The sequence below is a fragment of the Pteropus medius genome, unplaced genomic scaffold (genome assembly GCF_902729225.1).
Source record: "Pteropus medius unplaced genomic scaffold, Ma_sr-lr_union100, whole genome shotgun sequence".
Classification (NCBI taxonomy): Eukaryota; Metazoa; Chordata; class Mammalia; order Chiroptera; family Pteropodidae; genus Pteropus; species Pteropus medius.
The window spans coordinates 16,445,939-16,457,809 of record NW_024354500.1 but is presented as its reverse complement, the minus strand read 5'-3'; the positions used below and the strand labels follow the sequence as shown (position 1 = coordinate 16,457,809).

Below are 11,871 nucleotides of genomic sequence, written 5' to 3'. Positions count from 1 at the left end.
CATTTATGTTTCCTTGATGATTAGTGATGTTGAGCATCTTTTAATGTACCTTTTCGCCATCTGTATATCTTCTTTTCTTGTATATTTATGTAATGCAGTTCTCTAAAACTTTTTCATTTTGAATGACTGAAACTGTATACCCATTGAATAGCAACTCTCCATTCTCCCACCACCAGCCCCTGGCAAACAGTCTATTTTTTGCTTCTGTGAATTTAACTACTTTCAATGCCTCAAATAATGAAATTATACAGTCTTTAGATTATTTTTGATTGGCTTATTTCACTTACCATCCATGTTGTAGCATATGACAAGATGAGGTTTTTTTATGTGACTTAAAAATATTTCATTGTGTGTATATGTCATATTTTCTTTATCTGCTCATGGACATTTAGATTGTTTCTATAACTTGTCTGTTATGAATAGTGCTATAATGACATGGGAGAGCAGATATCTCTTTGAGATCCTTATTTTAATTCTTTTGATACAATACCCAGAAGTGAGATTGTTGGATCTTATGGTAGTTCTATTTTTAAGTTTTTGAGGAGCCTCCCAACTATTTTCCACAGAAGCTGCACCATTTCATTTTCTCTCCAACAGTGTAGAAGGATTCCAATTTCTCCACATTCTGTTCAACATTTGCTATTTTTTTAATGTAGCCATCCCAACTGATTTGAAGTGATATCTCATTATGGTTTTGATTTTTCATTTTTCTCATTATTAGTGATTTCGAACATCTTTTCTTATACCTGTTGACTATTGTATGTCTTCTTTAAAGAAATGTCTATTCAAATCTTCTGTCCATTTTTAAATCAGGCTATTTGTTTATATTTTGTTGAGCTCTAGAAACTCTTTATATATTTTGGATATTAGCCCTTTATCAAATATATAATTTGCAAATATTTTCTACCATTCCGTAGGCTGCCTTTCACTCTGTTGATTTTGTCCTTTAATATACACAAGTTTTTATTTGTCTATGTTTGATTTTATGGACTGTGTTTTTGGTGTCATATCTAGAAAATCATTGCCAAGACCAATGATATAATGCTTTCCCCCAATGTTTTCTTCTAGAAGTGTAACAGTTTCAGGTATTACATTTAATTCGTAGTCCATACTGAGTTTATTTTTGTGTATAATGTAAAATAAGCATCCGATTTCCTTCTTTTGCATGTGATTATCCAGTTTTCCTAACACCGTTTGTTGAGGAAAGTATCATTTCCTCATTGTATAGACTTGGTACTCTTGTTAAAAATAATTTGACCATAGATGCATGGGTTTATTTCCAGGCTCTCTATTTTAGTCCATTGATTTTCTGTCTGTCTTTATGCTAGTATCATACAATTTTGATTACTGTAGCTTTGTAATATTTTGAATCCAGGAAATGTAATGCTTCTTTGTTCATCTTTCTCAAGATTGTTTTTGACTATCTTGTGGTTCCATATTAATTTTAGAATTGCTTTTGTATTTCTACAACAAATTCCATTGGGATTTTGATAAAGATTGCATTTTGTCTGTAGATCGCTTTGGGTCATCTGGACATTTTAACAATATAAAGTCTTCCAATTTATGAACACTAGATGCCTTACCATTTATTTGTGTCTCCTTTAAATTTCTTTCAACAATGTTTTTTTAGTTTTCAGTTTACAACTCTTTCACTACTATAGTTCAGTTTATTCCTAAGTGTTTTATTCTTTTTGATTCTATTGCAGATTTTCTATTTTTCTTTCAGATTTTTCATTATTAGTGTATAGAAACACAACTAATTTTTGTGTGTTAACTTTCTATCCTGCCATTTTATAGAATTCACTTATTAGATCTTACAATTTTCTTAAATGTGTGTGTGGAATCTTTAGGTTTTTCTACATATAAGATTATATCACCTGTGAAGAGATAATTTTTTTTTCTTTCTTTTCAATTTGTATACCTTTTATTCCTTTGTCTTGTCTTATTTCTCTAGCTAGAACTTCAGTACCATGTTGAATAGAAATAATGAAGGTGGGCATGCCTGATGTTAGCAGAAAAGCTTTCAGTTTTTTACTACTGAGTATGATGTTAGCTGTGGACATTTCATATATGTCCTTTTATTATGTTTAGGTAGTTTACTTCTAAACCTAGTTTGTTTACTGTTTTCATCATGAAAGGTTATTCAATTTACGAAATGCTTTTTCTGCATCTATTGAGATGATTATGATTTAAATCCTTCATTCTGTTAATGTGGTTTATCACATGTATTGATTTGTGTATGAACCATTCTTCTATTCCTGGAATACATTCCACTTTATCATGGTGCATGATCCTTTTAATTTGCTGTTAAATTTGTTTTGCTGGAATTTTGTTGAGATTTTTACTTCTATATTTATCTGCCTGGAGTAGTCTTTTCTTATAAGGTTCTTGTCTGGCCTTGTAAAATGAGTATGGGAGTGTTCTTAAACTTTTGAGAAGAGTTTGAGAAGGATTGGCACTAATTCTTTTTTAAATGTTTGGTAGAATACAGCAGTGAGGCCATCTTCTTCTGGGCTTTTCTGTGTTGCATGCCCTTAGTAAATTAAAATCTAATGTTAATTATCAATCTTTCTTTCTAGACAACACTAAAATCTTAAAATGTTTTAGTTCTATTTACTACTTTTATGATTTCCTATGATTTTTAATATTATTTATGAATATACTACTATTTATGATTAATGTGCTATTATACATTATTATTTTTTTATCTGATCAGTATTTATTTTTATGTCATCACAGATTTACTGGTTTTATTTCTGTTCATTCTCTCCTGCATCTACAACCTACCATGACCTTTATGTTTTCTTCTAGACGAAGAATATCCTTTTTTATAATATTTTTCTTAGTGAAGTGTCTGCTACGTATATTTTTTTTTCTGAGTTTTTGGACAAAAAATATCTATATTTCACTTTATTTATTGAAATGTATTTTCACTAGTATGATATTTTATTTTGGTAGTCATTTTCTTTCAGCATTAGGACTATGTCATTCTACTGTCTTTGGTTTCCATTGTTTATATAGAAGTTACTTCTCATAAGTCACTTCTTATAAGTTACTTCTCATAGTCTGTAATTTTTTTTTTCTGATGACCTTTTATTATTTTGTCTTTGTCTTTAATTTTCTGAACTTTTATTATGATATGTGCAGAATAGGTGTCTCAAATCTGTAGGTTAATGTCTTTGCTTAGTTTTGGAAAATTGTTTGCCACATCTCTTTAATTATGCCCTATTTATTTTCTCCTCTCTTTCTGGGATGCCGATCATACATGTTATATCTTTTTACCATGTGCCTCTTTTCTTTCGTTTCATCTTTTTACTTGTGAGGCTAAAAAAGCATACCACACCATGCTTTGAGTAAACATATCAATTAAACACATTGGTAAATAAGCAGTTCGGTAACATTTATATGTCGTAACTAATCTAAACTTGTTCTCTATGCTGATTATCTCACTTGCGATTTATGAAATAAAAGATATGAATTCTGAAACATAATTAACAAATAAAGTTGAACATTTAAATCTTCCACTATAACAGAATTTTTCTTTGGAGAAAGGGTAACGATGTTGTACAGAATGGTTAAACTTTAAACTTTAACTTAAAGCATTTTTCATTACATTTTGAGGTTACTGAATATAGGCACATTTCTTTAATTATATTCACATCTGCAACAACTGATGCAGTTTAGAGAATATATACACGTATATATGGAGAATATATATCTCTATAAACACATTTACACAGAGAACATACACATTAAATGTGTATATGAAGAGAGTAGAAACTGTCAATTTACTGAACTCAGTCATGTGGTGACAAAGTAGGTGACAATTCCGAAGTTCTATCGTCAAAGACCTAATCCTACTTCTTGCTGAAATACTACCCTTTCATGACAGAACCAAGAATGATGGTATATATCAGCTAGTGCCCACTATGTGCCCAAACGTGCTCTACATGTTTTATATTTGTTAATTAATTCATTCTCACAGCATTCCTGAAAAATAGGTGTTATCATTGTCCCTACAAATAAATGAAGGCATTTATTTTCAAATTCCCAAGCTCATTCTCTGACCTCCCTCCCTAGGGGAGAAAAAAATTTAAAAATTAAACATATATATATTTATTTATAGTTTTCCACTACTGATGAGTATGTATATTGGCATAATCTTCTCTCTCTCTCTCTCTCTCTCTCTCTCTATATATATATATATTTCAAAAGTTAACAAAGCAGAACTACGTTTTATGGCTCTCTCTCTCTCTCTCTCTCTAGAGAGCCATAAAACATAGTTCTGCTTTGTTAACTTTTGAAATTTTACATATTTGTTGGTCTAGTCTATCAATTATGTATTACGTACTTTACTTTTTAAAAATAACATTATAATTTTAAAATTTTTATTAAATTAACATGTATATAAAGTGCACAGATATTAAGTGTGAACTTGGTTGAATTTTGCTGCAACTGAGTAAACCCTTAGAACCTTCGGGCAGATCATGTGAGGTAGGGGACATTATCGGTACGGGAAAGCTGTATCAGAGACCACATCCAGTCATAACTCCTCTAAATAATCACTATTCTGACTTTTATTGCTATGTATTAGATTTGTTATTGTTTTAGCTCTAAATAAATGGAATCATAAAATATAAACTCTTATGTTCAGGCTTCTTTCACGCAGCATTATATGTGTGAAGCAGTAGTTTTTTCACTATCATTGCTCAATAGCATTTTATTTTATGAATGTACTGCACTTTATTGATATATTTTATTGTTGATGATATTTGGGTTATTTCTAGTTCTTTCACTACTGGAGAGTATGTAAATTGGCATAACCACTTTGAAAACTTTTGAAACCAATATCATCTACTAAATCTAGTAATCTAATCTACTAAAGTAAAACATATAATACCTTCTGTGAGTATCCAACAGAAATGCATATTAATGAGCACCCAAAAATGCACAGAATGGTCAATAGAATATTATTTAGAGTAACCAACATTATATTTTTTTGATTCTAGTCTGTTTGTATATAAATATAGTTCAGTTATTTTAACTGCTATAGACCTTTACATTGGGCGAATATTAAAATTTTCTTTTTGTTGCAAATAATATTGCAATGTCTCATGATACTTTTGCACAGAATTTCTCTAAGGTACACATATACTGAAAAACCAAATTGCTTGATGTTTTTAGAATCGACATATTTTAACTGTTACCAGATATTTATAAATCACTCTGCAAATTAGTTATTCTAATTTGTTCTCAGTAGAAATTGTAAGAATTCTTGATTCCCACATGCTTGACAAAATTGGGAATTGTCAGGATTACTTTTGTAAGTATAATATAATTTCCAAATATATTTTTTGAATAAAGTTGACAGTTTTTGCTTTGACTTGTGTTTTCTTTAATTAATAGTGAAGTTGGAGAGCTACTCATATTTGGTGGGGGGGATTAGTGATACCTCTATTTGGAATTATTTAACATGTATCTCAATTGGCCTGTCTTTGTCTTTTGAATCTGAAGAGATTATATATTCTATATGTAAATCCTGTGTCTGTTAGATGTATTATAAAAATATTTTTTAAGACTGCATCTTTATACTCGGTTTATGGAATCTTGCATGAGACAGCAAAATTCTTGTCTTTTTAGTCATACATTTCAATATTTTTTTCTTTTATGAGATTTCCTTTTATATGATCCCTAAATATCTCTTTCTATCCCAATATTATAGAAGAGTTCCTCTAAACTATTTTTCATAGTTTTAAAAGTCTTGCTTTTCAAATTAATGTCTTTTATTAATCTAGATTTTATTTTTATTAATCTAGATTTTATTTTTTATTCCCAATTTTGTGGAATAGGAAATCTATTTTTTAAAAATTATTCAGAATGCCATCTGTCCAGCATTTATTGAACAGTCCATTTTGTGCTGCCTGATTTAACCTTGGTAACATACCAAGATAATACACAAACTGTATATAGTTTTTTCTTTATCTGGAACATGGACAACTTCTGTGAGAAGTTTTGCTGGGAAATGGAGCGGAAGAATGGGATGCTAGCTGGATTGAGGTATAAATTCAAGTCATTTCTATTCTGGCTTCGAAAAGAATCTTGACCATTACAACTTCTCCATGGTCATAACTGCAAGACATTTCTTCATGGTCCAACATACTACTCTCTCTACATGGACCACTAGCTACCTCCACACAGGAACTCACTGGTCTTTGATGTTGTGCTTTGACTTGCTTTCTTGTGTGCCAGATTCAGGTCAGTTGGTTCAGCAGCTCATTGATGCATCGTGCAGCTTTAAAATCCACTGATTAGTGTCATTTTAAGGCTGATTTCCCTCATGGTGACAAGATGACTGTCTTTTGTGATCAGGAAGTATGCTCCTATAAGAGAAAAAATGAATTTGTCTTTCACCTAGTAGCTAGAATAATTTTTAATCATTTAAACTAGTTGTTTTTAAGCAGAACTGTTTTGATTTTAGGGACTTTTTGGTTGTCATAGATAAGGGCAGAGGGGGATGTTACTGGCATCTGTTGGATAGAGGTCAGAGGTGCTACTAAACCTCCTACAATACAAAGGACAGCCTTTTAAAACAAAGACTTATCTGAGACAATTTGTCAATAGTGCTGAGGTTGAATAACCCAGATTTAGTCAAATCACATCAGTCTTTCTTCAGCAAGCTTTCTGTTTTCTCATTGTTCCTAAAAGCAAATTGATATCCCTACAAGGGACTGCAAGATGCTCTATGGTCTGGTCTCTATCAATATCTCCATCATTATCTTGTTTCATTCTCTACTTTGCCCAGTCTTCTAGACCCACTGCTTTTTAAAAATTGCCTATTCAGACATTCCTCCCCTAACAATTTTATCACTTGTCACTGTTTTCCTATATTTCAATCCTCTGTTTATTTCCTTCCTGGAAAATCACAACTTGCAATTATATATTTATATGTTTGCAACTTATTTATTTATTTTTATATTTTTTTTTATTTTTCAATTATAGTTGACATTCAATATTATTTTATATTAGTTTCAGGTGTAATGGTTAACATGTATGTAATTTATGAAGTGATCACCCCAATTAATCTAGTATTTACCTGGCACTATACTTAGTTATTACAATATTTTTGGCTGTGTTCTCTATGCTGTACTTCACATCCCTGTGACTATTTCGTAACTACCAATTTGTATTTTTTAATCTCTTCACTTTTTTTCATCCAGCCCACCAATCCCTTTTTTTTCCAAGACTATATCTAATTACATTTAGAGGCTCTACAGTATAGTTGCTCCCTTTGTAGTATAATATAACCATTCCACTATAACTAAAACACAGGAGGTCCATGATATACAAGCACACACATGCATACTTACACATACATTATTTACATATTCATATATAGGCAAATGATACAATGAATATGTAACGTTTCTGAATAGTGAGATTATTAACAACTTCTATTTTCTTTTGCTTATAGGTATTTTGTAATTTTTCTACAACAGACGTTGTTTTTATAATAAGAAAAATAAATGCTGTAAAAAGACAATAAAAGAACAAATTCTCAAAACATGTTGACAGAGAATCTTAAAGATTATATTGCATAATGACTTTTTAGATCCATAAAGCTTCAAAATGCCCTCTGATATCTTGTTGGAATTATTCTCATATGTATCTCAAGTAGTATATCATGGGAACATCTGTGATTGTTCAGTACTCAATGGGGATAGTTTTTCCTTTGGCGGTGGGAAGCCTGCTGTTTTGTTGGTGATGGTGTTTTCACGAAATTATATGCATGTACTTGTCAGGACACATTTCATAAAAGTAACATAATTATTTTTTCAAACCACAAAGAAGAAAGCATGTTTATTAGTTACATAGTTAATTTTGTCATTAAAAATATATAAACTGACACTGAAGTCAGTTTAAAAACAGATTTTTAAAAATTTCATGTTTACTTTTATTAAGAAAGTAGTCAGCAGAAAATATTCATTGGGGGCAATTTTATGTTAACTGAAGTGCTGCTTAATTTTCTCAGGATACAATTTACAAAATATAGCAAAGAAAATTGAATGGAGTGCAACGTTAAGAACTGTGGAGGAACACAAAGGAGAAAACGCCAACTGTTAGGAATAGTAAAGGAAGTTCTACAGAGCTGTGCACACGGGATCTGGGTCTCACTGAATAAATATGACAAGGGTAGGATGAGAGTAATGTAAATACTATGTCAAGGAGGCAGTGGTATGTTTAGCAAGTATTAAAATAATTTTAATACAAGCCCAAACTGTCTTATACATAACTCTTGGGTCCCAATGTCTTTCACAATTCAGATCTTTTTAGTTTTGAGAAACGCAGTATAGAGTTATAATATACTCTATAATATCCAGTGGGGTCTGGCACAGCATACTGTAATCAAACTAATTTCTTCAATAAAACAAATGTATATTTGTACCAAGAGGAATAAATGGAGACTAGATACAGTCTCACATTAATTCAATTTGGGCTTTGCTATCAAAAGAGTTCAGCTCAGGTCAGGCTTTTTTATGAAAGAACTACTTAAGAGTTCAAACTTGTTTTGGAATTGCAGATAAGGTGATGTCAATCTTAGGTAACAGTTATTGAGCAATTATTATGTGCTAGGCAAGTGTCTTACATGTAATAACTCAATTAGTTCTGCTTATCATTCTACCTGTTTTTCAAATGGAGGAATAACAGCAAAGTCAACACAGCTAGAAAGATCACACGGCTGGAAGGTGATGGAGCAGGAATTTAAACGGAGGTAATTTCTGATATATTGCCTCTCTCATGATACACTCCAGCTGCTTATCTGTAGCTTGCATGCAGGGTTTGAATGAAAGAGAGGTTGTGAATGAGGCTAAAGAAAGAGACAGGAGGCAGACAAAGTTTAAGGGATAGGAAAGACACAGTGGAAATTAAATATCTGGTGGTTACTCTCAAGGAGATTTTTCTAATCTTGTGGATTATAAATTATTTTCCAACAATTCTCATCTGTTATGTGCAATGAAAATACTTCCTGGAAGGTATATCTGTGGAACAAATAAACAAGCAAGCAGTATTTGGTGGTTAATTCTTATTATTCTTAAATGAATTTCACCTATGATTCTTAAATCTTAATCCTTTCATGCCCACAAGAAAGAGCCTAAATCACCTTCATGGAACTAAAGCTTCCCAGTGTCCAAGGACAGTTTTTGAAAACTCTAAAGGCCCTTGGAAAGTCGTCATACTTTTGCCAAGAATGGTGCTCCCTCAGGTTATTTTTCTAAACTTGAAAAGACATCTCAGGCTACCCGGAGTGGGGAGGCTGTTTCATATCCCACACTACTTGTAAAGAGATGCAAAAGCAATCAATGTTTGCCTCTGTAAAGCTGTCCACTAGCTTCATCCACTGTTCAGAGAGGCAGGATGCCCGACTCCCCAGACGCAACTGCAGTGTAACAGAAAGATGCAGGATCCAGAAAGAAAGGGAGTCTGATTTCTAGCCCCAGTGTAGTCCTTACAGTGTGAGATTAAGCTAAATTACTTCTTTTCTCTGGCCACAATGTCCTCAGTTTGGGAATGAATAATCTAGACAGGAGCACCTTTTTGTGGTTTTCTTCATAGTTTTTATTATGATCATTTATTGTAATATCTGCTATACTGTCAAACATCCAGGTCCTATCATTGTCAGGGATCTGATGCTATTCATTCATTCATGTAACAAATATTTGTTGAGTAGCTACTTCCGGACAATGCTAGGTTTTAAAAGAGATGGTGCAAAAATATACAGAGTATTTTCTGCTCATGGAAATCTCAGCCTAATGGGAGATACAGACAATTAGATAATGACAATACAGTGTAATCTGTGTCCTGATGAATTCTGTGGAAATGAGAAGGAGGTACCTAACTTAGATTCAAAGCAAGGTTTTGTAATAAAGTGAAAAATTATTTAAAACCCAATGTGGATTTAGTCACCACCGTCTCTGATTTGAGAGCAGCATAATTCATATTAGTGAAAATTAATTTATTATTTTATTAACATAAATTAACACATAAAATGAACATACATTTGATTAACATATAAATTGACATATTAATTTCCACCATTTCCTTCAATCCCTGTAACTCACCTTGGAATACTAGTCTCATCTATTCTATATCAGAGATTGATTAATAAAGGATTAAGAAAAAACCAAAACTTTGAGCAGGTCTTCTGTGCTAGAAGACTGAGGTCTAGAGTAGATGGTCCTTCATTTCAGCACACAGCAGTGAGCCGGGAAGAGGGAGCCGAATGTTTTGCATAATAAATGTGAAGGACATTGACATTTGCACCAGAAATTTTGTTACCCTATCTGGCAGAAATGGGCAACCATAACTTTAAGAGAAAGATGGTCAAAATCTTAAAGCCTAATATTTAAAAATATTTTTAAAGCTCATCTCTTCAAAACTTTTCATTAAATCTGTACATTCAAATGAATACAAATGAAGTCATCTTGGGGAAAATGAAAGAAAAAGAGCAAGCATAGAAATTTCGGATGAACATGTAAAAGACAAAATAAACAGCAGTAGGAGTTGAAAAATGAGTGAAATCAAGAGTTCAACAAAGGTGGCTATGCAGAGCCAGAAGGGACTGGGTGAGCTTCAGCACCTCTGTGTCACAGAAATCTTGAGAAAGTCGTTGGACTTCCTCTAGAGGGTAAGATAGGGACTAAAATTCATGCAATTTAAATTTTCTAAAGAATAGGCAACCCTAACTAGTGTTTGGGGCACAGGATTATAGAGATAGGGGAAGATATAACTGTCAATAAGCCTGTTTAATACCCCAAATCTGGGTTGCATATGAAAGTACACATGAAGACTGAAACTTTCAGTACCTTCACAACTAGTTGCCTAGAGAACTTTTACTAATTAACATACACCTTAAAATTAAGAGTGCTAACAGTAAGGGGCTAACCTTGCTAGCTGTATCTTAAACAACTTAAAAATCATAGTGATTAATTTTATTTGTTTTTGAAAACATGTTTTTCCCCAAGGTCTGAATGTGCATTTATGGAATTTACAAACATGAATTATTAAGTCATTGCTGGTTTATGGTTGTCCTGCTAAAAGTCAATGCATTGCTGGTTGTCCTTTAGCAGCTGAGAGTATCTATGTATCTTTTCACCTTTTTTCCCTCTGTAGCATGGGGTTATAAAGCACCGCAGCACCAAATAAGGCCCTAGTGGAAAGGCATTTTGATATTTAAAAATGTGTTTTGACAGATCAGGTTGTGCTTTTGAAGCGAACTGGAGAAACATGAATTTTTTATGGTTAACTGCATGCAGCATGGTCTGACTACCAAAGATAAACATACTTATAAAAATACGACGAGGCAGATAGAATGGACACAAAAAATAAAAAGCGGAAATATTTATCATCAGGTGAAAACATTTCAGTTTACTCTCAGTGTCACTGTAGCAGGTACGCACATAATAAATATGTATTGGAAATGAAGAATTGCCCGGATAATAAAACTGTAGAAAATTGAAAATGGCCCTCAAATTATTACCAACTATATTGTACAGTGTACATTGATGAAGTGGACAGAATGTTGCCAAATAACTCACCTGCCTTAATATTTGAAACCACGTAGATATAAACTGTACATATAAAGTGAAGTGAATGATAAATGTTGATAAAGACTTAGAAATTATAATTGATGTTAATAGGGTACCTGATGTTTCTAAAGGCAACCAGACAATTGTTTCCTTATTTCTCTGACTCCTGTACTCCTGCATCTGCTGTTATTTCTTGGAAGTCAGTGACTAAAGGGGATGATGCACAAACCCTCCTTTTCAGCTACTCTGTCTTTTCTGTTTCCAGAATCAGCCCCCACAGAAATCC

General features: G+C 32.4%; 1 pseudogene; it reads left to right on the top strand.

Moving 5' to 3' along the window:
- Window positions 1–5,989: 5,989 nt before the first annotated feature.
- The window catches only part of LOC120595040 (60S ribosomal protein L32-like), a 46,629-nt pseudogene continuing 40,747 nt past the window's right edge, over window positions 5,990–11,871 (top strand).